We start from the raw sequence: 17,341 nt of genomic DNA on the forward strand, positions 1-17,341 counted from the left end.
AGAGAATTCTGAGTAAAACCAAAGTTACTTTCCCTAGTAACTAGTTACTTTGAAAGTAACGAGTAACTTGAAGTAACTGAGTTACTTTTGAGAGAAGTAACTAGTAATGTAACTAAATTACTATTTTAAAGTAACTTACCCAACACTGCTTATATTAATGGTTAAGGCTGGTGGTGCTTTGACGTGTGGGGGATATTTTCTCAGCACACATTGGGTCCCTAAGTACCAAATGAACATCTTTTAAACATCAGAGCCTACCTGAATATTGCTATTGGCCATGTCCATCCCTTTATGACCACAGTGTACCCACCTATTGATGGCTCTTTCCAGCTGCTCCATATCACAAAGTTCAAGTCTTCTCAAAGTGGTTTCTTGAGCATAGCATCCAAGGTTATTCAGATGTGGTGAAACAGGACATTCACATCATGGAAGAGGAGCTGTGTGACACTGTCAGGAAGGCAAAAGGGGGTCCAACCTGGTACCAGCAAGGTTTACAGTATCTAATGTCTGGTGAGTGTATATTACATCATTAAATATATATATACACTCAGTTTTTGATACTTCAGTCTGAACCGCAGTTGTGGATCAGGCAGACACTGCTTTCCCCTCAAGCATGGCAGAAAACAAGCAACTGCAGCGAGCAGACAGCGACAGCACAACCTGCACAACGCTAAAACCTGCAAAGTTTAATTTCTCTCTCTGTCTGACTGGTTTTGCTGCCTTGTTTTCCTTTCTTGTTTCTCTTTGTCTTGATTATGATTAATTATTGTTACCTCATCCGTCCTACCATCCACTTTTCTTTTCATTGTTTTACACATGTATTGTTTTCACTTAACTGCACAAATAAAAAGGCTCTCATTGTCCGCTAACAGGGAGTGTTTGTTGCTGTTTGGCTGACAATTCAACGTTAAATCTGTGGAAACGCTGCTGCTGCTTCATTATGCTTGCCTGCACTAATAATAGACTAATTAATCAGCCAATGATGCACTCTATTATTTCTTATTCAATAAAATGTCAAACAATAGCAATGCTTCTCGCAATCTCTCAAAGTCCAAATTAAATCAATTTGTTATGTCAAAATGACAAGTAATTCGTTTCTCTAATACCATTTTATGTTTTAATGGATTTAAATATATCAAGTAGCTCTCATGTGGGAGATGCTTGTGTTATTTCTTCTCAGAGGTTTGTTTGACTTACAACACAACCAGCAACAAATTGAGTTTAGCTCAGCTTGAGCTGCCTCCCGGCTGCCACGGGGCATCCAGAGGGCTGAGTCACTCGGTGAACTGAAGTTATGCCAAGAGGAGCAGACAGGGGGAAAGCCCAGGCCTCTTCCTCTGCAGTGGGGGAATCACTCCTTGTTAAATGTGGACGTGGTTTATTGGGTCACCTCCATTCTCGTGGCCTGATTAGTGGAGCATGGTCATGCAGATTTGAGCAGAGGCAGCTGGATTAGCATGATGCTCCAAGCACTGATACATTTTGTGTCTCAGGGGTGAAATGCAGGCTTGCAAAATGACTGAATCTATTTGTCTGGGGTTATCAGAGGGAGCTCTTCAGATTCAGTGAATATCTTGGCCAGTGGGCATTACTGACAAGCCCTGGGGGGGGGGGTGTTTACTGGGATGTGATGTGGGCTGCAGAGGGTGTAATGTGATGGCTGGCAGGAGTCAAATCTTCAGATTAAAGCATAAAGCTTACGTCAGTCCCGCTGTAGGTGTACAAATCAAAGGCACCGGCATATTTATGCTCATGTTTCTGAAAAAAAAAATCAGTCATGGATCAAAATTCTGTTTTTTATTTATTTTTAGCTTATTTGAAAGTATGTCTGACCTCAGCTCTGTCCAGCTCCTTTGCCACGATCGTGTCTTGTGGTTGTTGTTGTTTTTTTTTCTTTAATTTTCCAGTTTTGTCCTCGGCTCCTTCTTTTAAAGCCATCCATGTGCAATCCAGTCTCATTCTTGGGTGTTACATAATTTTGTCAGTTGCCACCGAACCTCACCATTCTGCTCAAGGTGCACTTTTTCACCCATCCTTGAAACACTTGCTGCATCAATATTAGCTATCATTTTAGAGTTTTAGCCACCTACAGCACCTACAGCATCCGCAAGTGTAGGTTAAGTGAGTGGAGGTGATGTAAGTTGCAGGTTTATGATCCAGGAGACAGTGGTGGTCGACTTCCTGCTGGTATCTTGATGTTTTCCACTTTGAAATTTGTGGTTTAGAAACCTACAAGCAGCTCAGTTTAGGGAAAGATTATTGACACACCATCATATTTCCTGTCCCCAGGAACAGCTGGACATATTTATGTTATCTAACTTTTATTTATACAAGTTGTCCCATTGAGACTAAATGTCTTATTTACAAAAGACCCTTTTCAGACAAACACATTGAAATTACAACAATTAAAGTTACTTCATATTTCAAACCATAGGGAGCACACATGAATCCAACTGTGGTGCGTTATTCTTTTAGTTACTTATATTTTATACAATCCCAATTCCCAAAAAAGTTGGGCTGTGTAAAATGTAAATAAAACAGAATATAATGATTTGAAAATCTCAGTGTGGTAGAAACAGAAGAAAGGGGTGGGGCTAAATAAGCTTCTTCCCAATCCTTTTTGAACATGACGAGTTATGATTTATTAGGATTATTTTGTTTTCCCTATGTTTTGTGTTTGATTGATTTTTTTTATATCAAATAGCAAGTTTGACCTTAGACCTCTAACTTCTTTAAGTTCAAATAAGGTCAAACTTTCATAAAATGCCTTTTATATTTAAAACTTTGCCTAAAATTCTCATGCCTTTGTTTGTATTGGCCCGCAATGCATGGTATATGGGTATTATAAACTTCGCATTATAATTGTCATGTCGGATTTGACTTCTGACCTCACTTTTATATTTCATATCTGCCAACGGGGCAAATAATAAAAGCCAAACATTGCACTTGTTTTTACTGCACTACAAACTTCTAAAATTATTCTTAAAAAGGACAAATAAAATAAATACACACAAAATACAAACTATATTCTCTTGAAAGTAAATCCTGCCTAGAGTGTGAACTGCCTCGTGATTTTTTTTTTATTCACATTTTGTATCAGATTTGGGGTCATATGTGGACTTAGGTTTTCACTTATGTTTAATTTATGGATTGTCACACATGACATACACTGCCTATGGCACAGGTTAGGGTGGTGTGTGCGTTGCTGACAGAGTCTCCAGAATCAGAGCTCACGCTCCTGATGTTTTTGGAAATTTACCTGTTTCTAAGCATTCGCTGATTTCGTGGTGCAGGAGAAAACTCCCAGAGAAAGTCATTTACTGTGGTGATATTCTGAGTGATTCAAAGATAGAAGCTTTGCAAACATTTTCGCCATTTTCAGTGTTCAACCTTAGATTTTTAGCCAACAGAATATTTTAATGCTTTTAGATAGTTATATTCTCTACACACAGTTTAAAGAAGGTCACCATGACAATGCCCACATACACACAGCTGAGTGGCTTACGAAGAGCTCTGACCTCACACCATCCGAAACCACTGGGATGATCTATGACACAAGCCTCGACACGGCTACTGATGCAAATCTCAGCAAATCCCACAAACGGGCTCCAAAAAGTCGATTTAATCAGTCGTGTGGAGCTCTGCCTTTGACAGCGGTTTATGGGATTTTGGTTAGTTTCATTAAAATATTATTAAGGGTTATAGGCTACATGTTTTTCATTATTTCTTGCAAAGTTTTGTTCGTGGTCTGAGTCTTTAACAGGCTATATTGCTTTTTTCTGGCTTTGATGAGTATGAGGCAACCAGCCCACTGCTGTGGTTCCCTGTCACCTCTTCCTCCTGCCACAGGGTCAGCTCTCATGATGCTTAGATGCGACCCTTTGGAAGTAGCTCTCCTGTATATTGCCCCTCATGGTCTGAAGTGGTACCTCGGTGGTGCTGAGAGAAGAAAGCATGCTGGTTGAGCAGACATCATGCTATTCTCATAACCTCTCCATCCCACTCAAACCCCCCCGTGACAAAACCACAACCTATACAACCCCAGAGGAACAGCGAAAGAGTGTTTGCATGCAGGTGTTTCGATGGGAGTTTGAAGGGCGGTTATTGCTGCTGTTCTGTGCTAATTGTGTCTGATCAGACTTTTATTTTACAGTCTCCACCTGTGGCTGGTTATCAGGTGAGGATTACAGGAGCAAATGTGAGCAAGAAAAAAATTGCACTGCTGTTTTATTTGAGATTCTTCTTTTATTCTGTGTGGACATCATTTTGATTGCAGTGGATTATCCTCTACGATGGCACATAATCACTGATAATGCCCCTGTGAAGACAACTGGAGATGCAGGCTTCTTAGCATGCAGTAAGACTGCGGAAAGAGCTTTTTCTAAAACCGAAGGAGTACTTTTTCTGCTTAAACCCATCCATGTTTTTTCCCTATACCTGTGACTGTAGGCAGATCGAGCAGTCAAACTCATGTCATGGCCCCTTGGTTTGTTACGTTTGTTGTTTTGCCCCTGCTATATGTGTTCCCCTGTTTAGTCTGTATGTCACGATACAGTTTTCTAATGTCTCATTAGTTTCACCAGCATTAAATTGTTTCCACCTGTGTCTCATTTCCAATGAACAAGCTATAGACAATGTTGTGTCTTCACTCATCAAGGCCCTGACCTCTGACAGGTTCAACATACCCAAACTTTTTTTTTTAATCTGGATTCACTTAACCTATCATCAGTAATCAGGATAACAGTCGCACAGAGCGATATCAGCATATTGTTAAGGTAACCCAGGTATTCACCTGCATGTTTGCATTAATGGGGCAACATTAGCAGTATCTGCCCAATCACAACAATGGATAAATAAACTGGTAGAAGAGTGACGAATGCTACAGAGGAAGAAAAATATTTGATACAAGAAAAATTCTTCCTACTTCTTTTTCTCTCTCTCGTGGATCCAGTTTTGTCTTCTTTGCCCTTTTGTGGGTTTAGAGTGTTTTCTATCACCTGGTAAAGTTTAGCGACTTTAGCTAAGAGGTTCAAAACTGAACTGAAAAAGAAAAAAAAAAGAGAAGGAAAACCTAGGATCATCTGAATAGAAGCATGAACGATGTCCTTGGTCAGCCTGGACAAGAGGACGTGAGGTGAAAACTGCATCTATCCACTGCAGCCACATCCTCGCGGTATTGTCATCTGATACCAGTGCAGATTCACGTTCATTTTGCCTCCTATACCAACCAAACAGTCAATAATAACCAGAAAGTTTTTAACCCACTAAAAAAGTAATGTACTGATTCAGTAATCCACCACATGTCAAAGGTTTTTTGCTTTTTCTTACAGTTTGCATTCTTAACTGTTCGAACGTTCGGTGCATACCTCTTTGCATACATTTGCAGTTATTTTGCCAGCCTCACAAGAATAAAGACCGATTAATTCATAGACACCTTACTCTCAGGCTAATTGAAGACCAAAAACTGATGTTGCCATGGTAGCAATATGTGACACCTGCTTCGACTTGTGACACTCGACAACAACAACACAAAAAAGAGGAAATGGTGGCTTGTAATTTGAGGGTTTTTTTTATTATTAAGGAAGCAATGAGATGCAGTTTTTAGAGAACCCATTGAAAATGAAGAGCAGTGAGGTCATCGTCAGCCATGTTTGCCGGAGGTAAGCACCCGCATGAAAAATTAACAAGTCACGTTAAGAAGCCGGAGCATCCAGGCCCTGCTGTGGGTTTGCACAGCTACTGCTTTCTGTCACTGCATTTGTTTCCCAGTAAAACGTCATCATAACCGTTGAATTCTTCCCAAATACAAACATTTTCGACCACGGTAAATAGAGCTGGGTGTTTAGATACTGTCACTCAGCCGTGTTCTTGTTATTTGAAAAAAAAAATGTCTAAACTTGTCCTGCCTAACATGTCTAAGACTAAACTTCTTTGTGCAGCAGATGAATCGATGTGAAAGTCCATCTTTGTGATGTCTGACCTTGTGGTGAATAGGAGGATGTTTAAGAAACTACTCGATATTATGGACAATGCATCTCAACCGCTGCACTCCACACGTTAGCCATAGACACACTCCCCTTCTCATTTCCACTGCACATCCATGACTCCGCTCCTCACATTGCAGTCCCAGAGCAGAGGAGGTGAGGCAAAGGGGTATTTAACAAAATGATCCTCCTCACCTTGCTTTAAAGTTACAACTGTGGAAAATGTCTAAAATATCTCAAAAATGAACAGATCATGTCATGATCCACAGAAACATCTATCGTCTATCATTATGAAAAGGGTTACAAAGACATTTTTAATGCTTTGGGACTCCAGTGAACCAAAGTGAGAGCCATTATTCACAAATGGAGACAACTTGGAACAGTGGTGAATGTTCACAGGAGATCAACGACTGATCCAGGAGGTCAGAACCCAGAACAACGTCTAAGGAACTCTGTTCCTTGTCTTGGTTAAGGTCAGAGTTCATGAGACTGGGCAAAACAGCATCCATGGGAGATCCAAGGAGAAAACCACTGCTGACCAAAAAGAACACCAAGACTCGTCTCACATTTGGCAAGAGAGAAAGATAAGAACATCTCGACAATCTTGATGATCCTCAAGACTTTTCAGAAAATATTCAGTGGACTGATGAGACAAAGGATGAACTTTTTTGGATGTTTTGAGTGTTGTTACACGTGTTATAAATTAACACAGCATTTCATTTAAAAAAAAACAAAAACAAGGACCAACAGTCAAACATGGTGGTGGTAATGTGATGGTCTGGGGTTGCTTTGCTGCTTCAGGACGACTTACTGTAACTGATGGAAACATCAATTCTCTCTACCAGAAAGACCTGAAGGAGGACGTCTCTCCATCAGCTCATGTCCTGAAGTTCAAGCTCAGTCAGGTTATGTGCCAGGACAATTATCCGAAACACATCATTAAGTCAACCCTTTAATGTCTTTTTTATATTTATGGACAATTTAAATTAAATTAAAAATACATAGAAACAGTAATCGACAGAAAATCCTTCTGTAAAAGGATACACGTGTGTATCCTCCGTTATCGCTCTTCTAGTGAAGCCGCCGCTCCGCTCCGGCCTGAAGATGTATTTTGAGGAGCTGAGACACGTCTAACAACATGGTGTACTGAGATTGATTTCCAGGTCACACACAGGAGGAGGCACAAATTAGTGAAACAGGACAACCGACATGAATACGAAACACAGCCATCAGTCTTTATAACCTCTCCGATGTCAGCGTGCTGGGCCGTTGACTCAGCATTTTGAGTGCATTTTGTATTTTTGATCCCTTTTTGCTATTTTGGGGAAATGTTTAACTTCTAGTGTTTACAGTTTGCATAGAGTTTAGACCTGGTTAGGTTGTAAGTTTAATTAGAATTATGATCCATGTTTTCTTGTTGATGTGTACGTATATGTTCGTTATGTCTGTGTCTCCCTCCGTGTCTCCGCTCGCTTTTCTGTTCCCACGTTTCATGCCATGTCTCCCCAGCCCTTCACCTCCCTCTGTTTCCATGTTCTCCTGTTCTTTCCCAGTCCCAGTGTCAAGTCTGTGTGTCTTAGTCTGCGCGGTTCCTGTTTTATTTTGATGGTCTCTTATCTCGTGTTCAGTGTGTTCAGTTTTGCTTCCTCTTGTGTCATTAGGCCTATTCATCCCAGCTGCGTTCCTCGTGTGTTTCCACTTCCCTCGTCACCCTCATGTGCATTTATTGCGTGAGTTTCCCTGTGTTCATCATCAGGTTATCTGCGCACCTCTCCTTGTGTGTCCAGGTTTCATGGTTTCTTAGAAGTTTTCCCAGTTTATGTTACAGGTTTGGGTTACATTCTGGGTTTTTTTTTGTTATTTTGTGTCTTTGTGTAAAACCAAGAGTCTGCAGCAGCAGGCTGTAACATCCCATTTCAAAATCAGCTAAAACATTAACACTTAAAACCGTATCAGTGCAGAACGACTCTGAACAGGTCTGATTGTTTAAATGCTCTGTGTCCGACTATCATCAGCATCTCTTGATTCCTCTCCTGCTTTTGCAGCAGCATTTGAGTTTGGAGCGCGCAGGAAAAACAGGTTTGAGTCTCCATGTGTACCTTTCTTCCAGCTTCTCTCTCAGGCAATTATGAACCATGGCTCTCTCCCCTTCATTAGATTATCTCCCATGGTCTACCAGAGTGTTCAGGAAGACCATAGTCATTACCCAAGCTACTCCACGTTACCGGCAGCACAAAAACCCCGCTTTCACCTAGTAATTTGAGTCAGACAGACTCATCAGGGCAGGAGACAACAGTGAGATATGGAAGTACTACTGCCACTATCTGCAGATATCCATGTCCTGCACCGCCTTGATTACACAGGAGGATTTAGAGTGCACACTTGGCAGAGGCGACGTTCCTGGGGACATATTAGGCTCATTAGTTCCCCGGGCTTCTGCCAGTGGAGTACTTCAGCCGGAGGGATTTGTTGTACACAGTTGTCAGAGTGACAAACAGGGATATTCACAATAATGGAGTTCTTAATAGAGTAGATGCATAACAGTCGGCCATATTCCCGCCACAGAGGCGGTTTTGGTCCCTTTTCGAAAATAACTTAGCGGTCTGTCGCTCCCACTGGAACGTATCATTAAACGCACACTGGTATCTCTGGGGCAGCGCACAACCTTAATATCAATAAGGATCCAATCACTTATGTAATCAGGCAGGAAATAACAAGATCTCATTTGTCGGCAAGGGAAATGATGCAGCCCATAAAAAGATGAAAAACAGTATTAATTGCCAAGATCCTGTGCATAGGGGGCCCATTGTCACGCTATATGATTTAGTCGTAATTCGACATGCTTGTGAATCCATGTGCAGAGCAAAAGGCTCAATTATAGAAACGAATAAGCCAGGGAGCTTTAATTTTTTTGTGCTGCTGGGGGTGTGGGTGTGGATTTCCCTTCAAATAAAGATGCAGCAGGCTGTATGTGTACATCACAGAAAACACTTGTTTATTTCTGGTCTGGCAGCTCGGTAATGACGGAAAGTTTTTCAGTCATTCCAGAGACCGTCAGGTTTTCATCGCTTATGGAACAGTTGAGTAATGATACAACCGGGTGTGAAATTGCTTTCCTCCCTGTAATGTCAAACAACTACTTAAGAGGTGAGATTATTGCACAGGGATTTTAGCAAGCCAAAAAAAGAACCCCTCCAACAAAGCTGCCAATCACAGCAGGTTTGGTGCTCGTGGCACAGAGCGTACACTTCTGTGGGCTCTTTGTTGCTGGAATAAAGGAAAACCGGCAACAAGAAGTGCTCAAAGTCTGTCTACTCCAAGTGACTGTTTGGGGCAAAAATATGGGATTTGTTTTGCTCAAAAAGTTGAAAAGCATCTAAAGTTGACTTTACGGATCAGCTTGTTGACTGGAGCGAGACCTGCTGTGGCTTAAAGGAGATAGAGGACCCACTGGGCTGTTTCCACATTTCGACTGAGGACATTTCTCCAAAAGAGAATTCTGAGGAAAAAAAGAAGAAACTTTAGTTTGATGCTTCACTGCCAACATTAGGGTATACATTTGAAAAAAACATTTAAACACAACTGAAAATACACAGTCGTTACTTCTGCTGAGGAGACTGTATGACTGGTTCAGTTTGTTAGCAGGTTACTCAAAGTTTTGGAAAATTTACCAGAGCTGAAGGTTTGCCCAACTTCAAAGTGATAAAGTCAACCGGAATCTGAACGATGTCCTTGACCTGCTCTACCCCCTGGCTGTGATTCAGGAGGTAGAGCAGGTCATCTTGGTGATTTAATCCATGAGTCTACATGCCAAAGTACCCTTGGGCAAGAACCCTGAGTTTCTCGTCATTTATTGGAGTGTAAATGTTAAACATACCCCACATCCGGTAAGGTAGAACAGCGCTACATAAGAGCAAGTTTTATTATCACTGATCCATCCTTTTTCTCACAAGATATATGGTAATATTAGGGGTTTGGGATACATTCAGCAGCTCAACAGCTACTAACATCCATACCTAAGGCCAACTTGGAATAAAGTAGCTAACCTAAGAAACACGTCCTTGGACATGTATTTGGAGTCTCCATCTATCTGACCAGGAGGTTCAAAACAAGTAGTGATGGGATTTCCGGCTCTTGTTAGAGAACCGGCTCTTTTGGCTCGACTCACTAAAAAGAGCCGGCTCTTTTCAGCTCCGAACCGGCTCTTCAGGTTGTTTTGTTGCTTTTTTGGGGGGAAAAACAAACAAACCCACGGCTCGCAATAAGGAGCCGGCTTGCGTCGTTCACGTCAAAGATCCGGCTCTAAGAGCCATTTCGTTCGCGACCGACACATCACTAAAAGCAAGAACCATCTTGCTGCAGAGTGACAGCACTAACAGCTGTGACATTCTGCCCCCTTTCACAAAGACATGTGAAACTGAATTTGTAATGTTGGGAGATGTTGTCTTGAAGTTTTCAAGAAAATATCACAAATAAATCCAGATCTAAATATCCAATTCGATTCACAGATTCAGTCTATTTACGGTGTAATGCAGCGGTCCCCAACCCTTTTTGCGCCACGGACCGGTTTATGCCCGACAATATTTTCACGGACCGGCCTTTAATGTGTCGCGGATAAATACAACAAAATAAAACTAGTACCGGTACCGAAAAAAGGAAGATTTATTCATAACACACGTGAAAAGACCCAGGAAAACCGAGTTAACGATAACAAAATAACGCTAAAAACCCTGAAAACCATACATTTCACACCTGAGCCTCAACTCTCGCAGCCCGGTACCGTTCCGAGGCCTGGGGGTTGGGGACCGCTGGTGTACTAAAGGACATTTTCAGGCTTGGTTTCGCTCAGACTGCTTCTCTTATGCATCCGTGACCGCGACCGGCACTGCAGCCTCGATGGATGTGCTGTGGGAATACAAATAGGCTCTGCAGTTGGAATAGATTGGTCATTAAACGGCCTCTAACCTGCGTGATGCCTGAATGCACACTCGATGCAAATAATCCACACACTGTAGTGAGAGGCAGCAATCAGAATATAACTGATGTAAAATGCCTCCTGCTGCAGGGCAGTTTCTCCTGACCCAATTCCACCTACATTTTCTGGAGTTTATTACCATCCATTCACAATTATACCCACATCTACCAACAGTTTAGAAAACACCAGTTTAGCTAACAAACAAACAAACAAAACTTCACACGGAGAGGTTTGAACCAAAAGTGAGAAAAGCGTGCAAGAAAGAAAAACTTCAGACGATGCCCTAAATTAAAATATTTTAGGAGTTTACCATTTTGATTTAGATTTATTATATAATAATATCTATTAACGTTTATTAAAACAGACTTGGATAAACTTACCAGCTGTCTTTCCATGGACCTGAGCACAGCTTCCACATCTAAAACCCAGCTCTGTGTGGAGCAGGAGGTGGGTGCGGGTTGTCAAAGGGGACACAGGGAAAGCAACAAAATGAAGTATTTCATCATTTAAAGAAAGATGTTGCAAACGAAATTGGCTCATGCGCCTTTTGATCACAGCAGACACAGATCTGAGCATACAGAGAGCTTTCACATTTTGGTTGATAAAATATTAAAGAGGCTCCGGGAGGCAGCAACCTTACTGCACCTCTAATGCACACAGGTGGTCTGCTTCAGTTTAGATGGAAAGGGCAGCCTTCAGTGTAACCAATTTAAACAACATACCTCACTTTACAGGACATGTTTTCTGTTTGAAGATGCTCTACATTTGTCTCAAGGTCATGTTAAGTGTGTACGGAGGTCCAGCATAAGCACAGTTTTTCAGCAATTACAAATGTTTTCTGGTTTTTGTCTCTTGTCTCATTGATTTGGAGTAAACCTTTACAACAAGGGACACAAAGTTACTCATTAGTTGTTGTTTTTTTTAAGTAATTGTTGTTTTAGTTGGTCATCAGGAAGAAAGTCTGATTTATGCATCATTACTATTCTTTTATACAGTATATATAACACCAGACTGGACCCCGTTTTGTTTCCTTCAGAGGGGTGTTAATTCTTTGTAACACAGACTCAACAAGATGCTGGAAATATTCAGAGTTTTTGGTCCATGTTGACGTGACAACATCACACAATCATTGCAGATTTGTTGGCTGCACATCCATGATGTGAAACTCCTGTTTCACCACATCCCAAAGGTGCTGTGCTGAACTCAGATCTGGTGGCTGTGGAGGCCATTTGAGTGCAGTAAGCTCATTGTGATGTTCAAGGAACCAGTTTGAGAGAATTTGAGCTTCGTGATTTGATACGTTGTCCTGCTGGAAGCAGCCATGAGTAGATGGGTACACTGTTGTCATAAAGTGATGGACCTGGTCTTCAACAACACTCAGATAGGCATAACTTATGTCCAGTTGGTGCAAAGAGGCCCAAAGTGTGATCCCTGCTTTCATGTTGTTGAAGGCAAATTCCGACCCTACGATTTGAGTGTTGCAGCAGAAATTGAGTCTCATTAGACCAGCCAACATTTTAACAGTGTTCCAGTTTTAGTGAGGCTGTGCAAGTTCAGAGATGCTCTTCTGCAAACTGTGATTCTAATGAGTTACTGTTGTCTTTAGCTTGAAGTAGTCTGGTTACTCCTTTGACTTCTTGTATCAAAGTATTCTCACCCTGAGAACTGAAAAGTTTCTAATTTCAGATCATTCTCTGCAAACCCCAGACAAGGATATAGACAAGGATATGTGCAAAAAACCCCAGCAGAAATACTCAGACCGGCCATGACCAGTGACTTTTATAAATAAAAAGGATAAATTAGAGTCTGTAATACCAATGTGTCAGCACTGCAGCTGTACTCAATTCGTTGAAGCAGAATCTTTGTCATCGGTAGTAGTTTAGTGAATGAGTCGCCCATGGCAACTTGGGAAAAATGGTGCTTTTATAATTGACACAGCCTCCTGGGTGGAAGGGGTTAAGGTATTTAATTTCCACTTAAATTAAAAGTTCACACACAGCTGGAGACAGATCTGTGCCGATGGGCTGATTCGTCCTCGTCTCTCTTAATATTTGCTGTGAGCACAGCATGGTGCAGTTCTGCTTCATGGTCACTGTGAGGTAATTTACTTGTGTTCACAGCTTCATTAATCAAACTAATTAATACTTTAATTGGTACATTTTTTAATATCAGCTCAGTCAAAAAACAAAAAATGTAGGTGGGCTTTAAGAACTTGCCTGATTGTAAGGCAGCGTTTTATCCTGTATTGGTAAACATATATATAAGCATGTATAGACATTTAAAGGACGATCTTGAGCACTTGACTCCTGCTGTCAGGTGATCTGGTGGCTCTTTTTAGGGTATTTGCTGGACATGTTTTGTGTCCATTTTATGCTTTTGGAGGAAAGGGTCCATGAAAAACAGTACACAGTTATTCTGAGTGTTCACCTATGTTGAAACATTTTTATCCTATTTGAAGTGATGTCTTTAAATCTAACAATGCCAAAAGGGCACATGGGCCAACTGAACGAATAAATGAGTATTATATGCTATGGCCTTAAATGTCACCAGTTAAACACCTATGGCAGATTTGTACTGATATAATTGACACCATTCTCCATCACCAAGTGAACGAATGTGTTGAAAGACTCTCTTTTCTCCCACATTTTTATTGGTTCTGTAGAAAACAAACATTTCTGAAGTCTGGCTTTTACCCAATGTACATGAAGGGAAGGCTTTAAAAATTTTTTTATAGCAAGTAGGTTGGCCTGTGTAATGCCTTACTCATCAAGGACAGTAACAAGTTACTAAAAAGTCACAAGCTTTGCAGATTTTAAGAAATATAAATGATGGAAACTACCAGGATGAAAATGAGAGAGTCGTTTATTCTGAGAAACAGTTTTTGTTACGAGTTATTTTTCAGATATGGCATAACAGTTTGCTAATCTATGGATACATCCAAACTATCCTGCTCTCCTTCACTGGTTCAGGTGGGTTTGCTATCCACAGAACTACAATATTTTGATTTGGAGCATTCAGCCATTTTCTCGTCAGTCAAGTACTCAAACCGAATGTCTGAACCTGCAGTTCCTGTTGTAACTAACCAGAATTACTACTGCAACAAGGCCTCATCAGTAAGATCAAATTCTCCTCAATTTTATTCATGAAGTGCTAATTCACAATATCAGTTGACTCAAAGTGCTTTATATTGCAAGATAAAGACCCTTCAATATTAAAAATAAAATGCAACAATCAAACACCCTCCTATGAGCAAGCACTAGCCAACAGTAGGAAGAAAAAACTAACATGGAAGAAACCTTCTGCAGGCTTTAATGAAGTAGAATAGTAAGGTATTATAAGATCTTTAAGTTATGACAGAGCCAGATTTTTCAAGATTTAAAATAAAATTAAAATTGTAGATTTAACAGGTAATAAATGAAGAGAACCCTCTATGGAAGAAATATGCTCTCTTTCCAGTCCTTGTCAGTACTCTTGTGGTGGCATTTTGGATCTGCTGAAAGCTTTTTAAGGAACTTAAAGGAACAACATGACAAAAGTTAATTTCAATAATCCGGGAAGTAATAAATGCATGAACTAGCTTTTTAGCTTTAGTCTGAGACAGGATGTTTCCCATTTTAACAGTACAGAGCAGATGAATGAAGGCAGTTCTCCGTATTTGTTTAATGTGCACATTGAGGGACATATCCTGATCACAAATGACTACGAGATTCCTCACCGGAGGCCATGGTAACGTCATATAACAAAAGCATCTGGTTATACACCAGTTTCTACAAACTGCGTACCTAAATTTGAACTAAATTTAGAAATTAGAAGTCATCCAGGCCTTTATTTCTTTAAGACATTCCTCTAGGTTAACTAGTTGATTTTTGTCATTGGGCTTAATAGATAGATAACGCTGGGTAAAATCTGCATAGCAATAAAAATGTATACACAGTGTTTTCTAATAATATTGCCTAAGGGAAGCATGTATAATGTAAAAAATATTAGTAAAACTAACCTGTCTCATGATGGTTTGTAATGGTTAGCTTAGTCAGTTCAATCTGACAAACACTAACAAGCTCAATACATTAGTACTTGTGATGATGAGCCTTAAATTCATTAACTGCTGTATCCTTGAAAGAAGCAGCACGAGAAAAGTCATATGCAAATTATTCATATAATTTGCAGACATAATAAAGGCGCAGTGACACTGACTGATCTTCTGATCAATAATCAGTGTGTTATTGAATTGACCAAAATAGAGAGCATGCCATCTAAATTACTGAGTATTGACTGTGCTGGCAGTAGTCAGCAATGTGCAGATGCTCTCAGTTTGTTCTGTACCTAGAAAACAAGACTAGAACATGCTCAGGACAGCTTGTGGAAAAACAGTCTTACTCTGTGGCTTTGTCTCTTCTCTATGCTCCACTCGCTCAGATCCCTCCAGTGCCCTGGAAACAATGCATCGGCTGCCCTGCTGTCTCCTCTCTTAGCCATGATGTCGCCTCCACGCAGTGTGCTGGATCACAGCACTGACCACAACCAGCTCCTCAAAGGGCCAACACAGTTTTCACAAAGTGTAACACGAGTCTGGAAACTGATCTCTGTTAACACAGAGCCAAACTGTCGGTGGTAGTCATTGTTTTTGGACGTTATAAGGTAGCAGTATAGACAGTGCTGCCTTGTTACGGTCCCATTATCAGTCCAACAAAAGCTGAGAGAATGCACATCTTTTAATGATAGATTGCCTTTCAGTGCAGCGTTTCTAAATAATGGAAGATGCTTCAGCTGGCTTTGGGCCGTGATCATTAGAGGAGGCTGGGGTGCGGTATGAGGGTTTTGCAGAATAATGCAGGTCTCACCTTTCCAGCATGCTCCTATTGAGTCTGAACATTCAAACTATTCATACTGGAAGCTATGGACAAATAAAACACATTTAAACAAACAGGGCACTGAATATAGGAGCTGGATGTTCCTCAAAATATTTTTGACGGGAATATGAATATGAATTGGTGGCTGAAATAAAGACTTAAAATTTTTAAACCAGGTTGAGAGGCTAACACAGAGGGAAAGGCAACCATTCTCAAATTAACCAATTTAGAATCACCATTCAAGCCTTAACTCACTAATTAGATGTCTGCCCAGGAACAATATCAAAAGTAGTAAAAACTATATGAGCAAACTAAGACTACTGGTGCAGGTGAATCAGAGAGAAAAACAAAACAAAACAGGAAAACAGCACAGCAAGTTGTGCTTCTTACATCAAAAAGTTGTTTTACAAAGGGGTTCACCGATAAATGCCACAACAGAAGCTTTTATCTGTGATTATTTAATGGAAATGATCTGTGGCACCAAAATCCATAATGCTTACCTGAGTTGGATGTCCATTAAGTGAGTGTCACTTGTCAGTGTCTTTGCTCTCCACCGATGGTGACTCCTTCTCCCGCGAGGCTTTTGGAAAGCTGTGAAGGAAGAGGGAGTGGGGGAGTGGTAGAGTGGGGGACACGGGGGGTCAGAGCGAGTACTTGTGAAGGTGATAAGTGATGAGATAATGGAGGTATAAGATCAGCATTCTGGGAAGAAGTAAAAAAAAAAGTTCTGTTTTGCTGGTCAGCTTGCACTTGTTTGTTTTCTTATAATGAGAAGGATCTTTTATGATGCGAACCTAAATGGGAAGTGAAATGTTCCCGCTTTGATGTAATTTTCTCTGCACAATAAGTTTCTGGAACAACAACCATGGTTTTGCTGCAGTTTTTAAAGACGTGTTGTTAACTGAAGGAATTGCTCAGAGACCACGCAGAAAACACGCTCAACACCCTAATGATGACTGTTCAATCCCTTCGAGGGCAAAATCAGTGCATTACACTTGGAAAACAGCTATTAGGGTCTTCATAGGAAATTTTCACAACTAACTTTGGATTGTTTTAGAAAACATAGGGAAAAAAAGTCAGATCTTTCTCCCACAGCAGGAAACGGGCTGCTTCAGATGTGCTCGCACCACCAAACATTGTATATGGTTTGGGTGATGATGCTGCTGGATCGAGCGGATAAGGAGCACAGAGAATATATTATGCTGATATAACATAACCCATCATAATATGGCTTATATAGAATAGAATAGAATAGAATAGAATAGAATAGAATAGAATAGAATAGCCTTTATTGTCATTGTACAGAGTACAACGAAATTGGAGTGCCACTCCCTTGGTGCAAGTTTCAATAATAAATATAAATGTAAAATATAAAAAGTACAAAAAAAACAATCGTAAGTACTCAAACAATAGTATGTACAGTATATACAGGATAGCAGCATTAATATAATGACAGTGACGGTATGGAATAGGTTCAATTGTTTTTGTGCTTATTTACTACGGTGATAGCTCTGGGAAAGAAGCTATCCCTG

At 40.6% G+C, this 17,341-nt stretch overlaps 1 long non-coding RNA gene across 1 annotated transcript in view; it reads right to left on the bottom strand.

Annotated features, from left to right (window-relative positions):
* Nucleotides 1-5,335: 5,335 nt before the first annotated feature.
* The window catches only part of LOC102304998, a 27,382-nt gene continuing 15,376 nt past the window's right edge, over nucleotides 5,336-17,341 (bottom strand). Inside the window, exons 2-4 of the long non-coding RNA XR_316561.3 lie at nucleotides 16,310-16,400; nucleotides 11,340-11,390; nucleotides 5,336-9,483 (exon numbers count right to left, since the gene is read on the bottom strand). This is a non-coding gene — a long non-coding RNA (uncharacterized LOC102304998). The remainder of the gene's footprint in view (nucleotides 9,484-11,339; nucleotides 11,391-16,309; nucleotides 16,401-17,341) is intronic.

The sequence above is a fragment of the Haplochromis burtoni genome, unplaced genomic scaffold (genome assembly GCF_018398535.1).
Source record: "Haplochromis burtoni strain Fernald_Lab_line unplaced genomic scaffold, NCSU_Asbu1 Contig_181, whole genome shotgun sequence".
In the NCBI taxonomy this organism is placed as follows: domain Eukaryota; kingdom Metazoa; phylum Chordata; class Actinopteri; order Cichliformes; family Cichlidae; genus Haplochromis; species Haplochromis burtoni.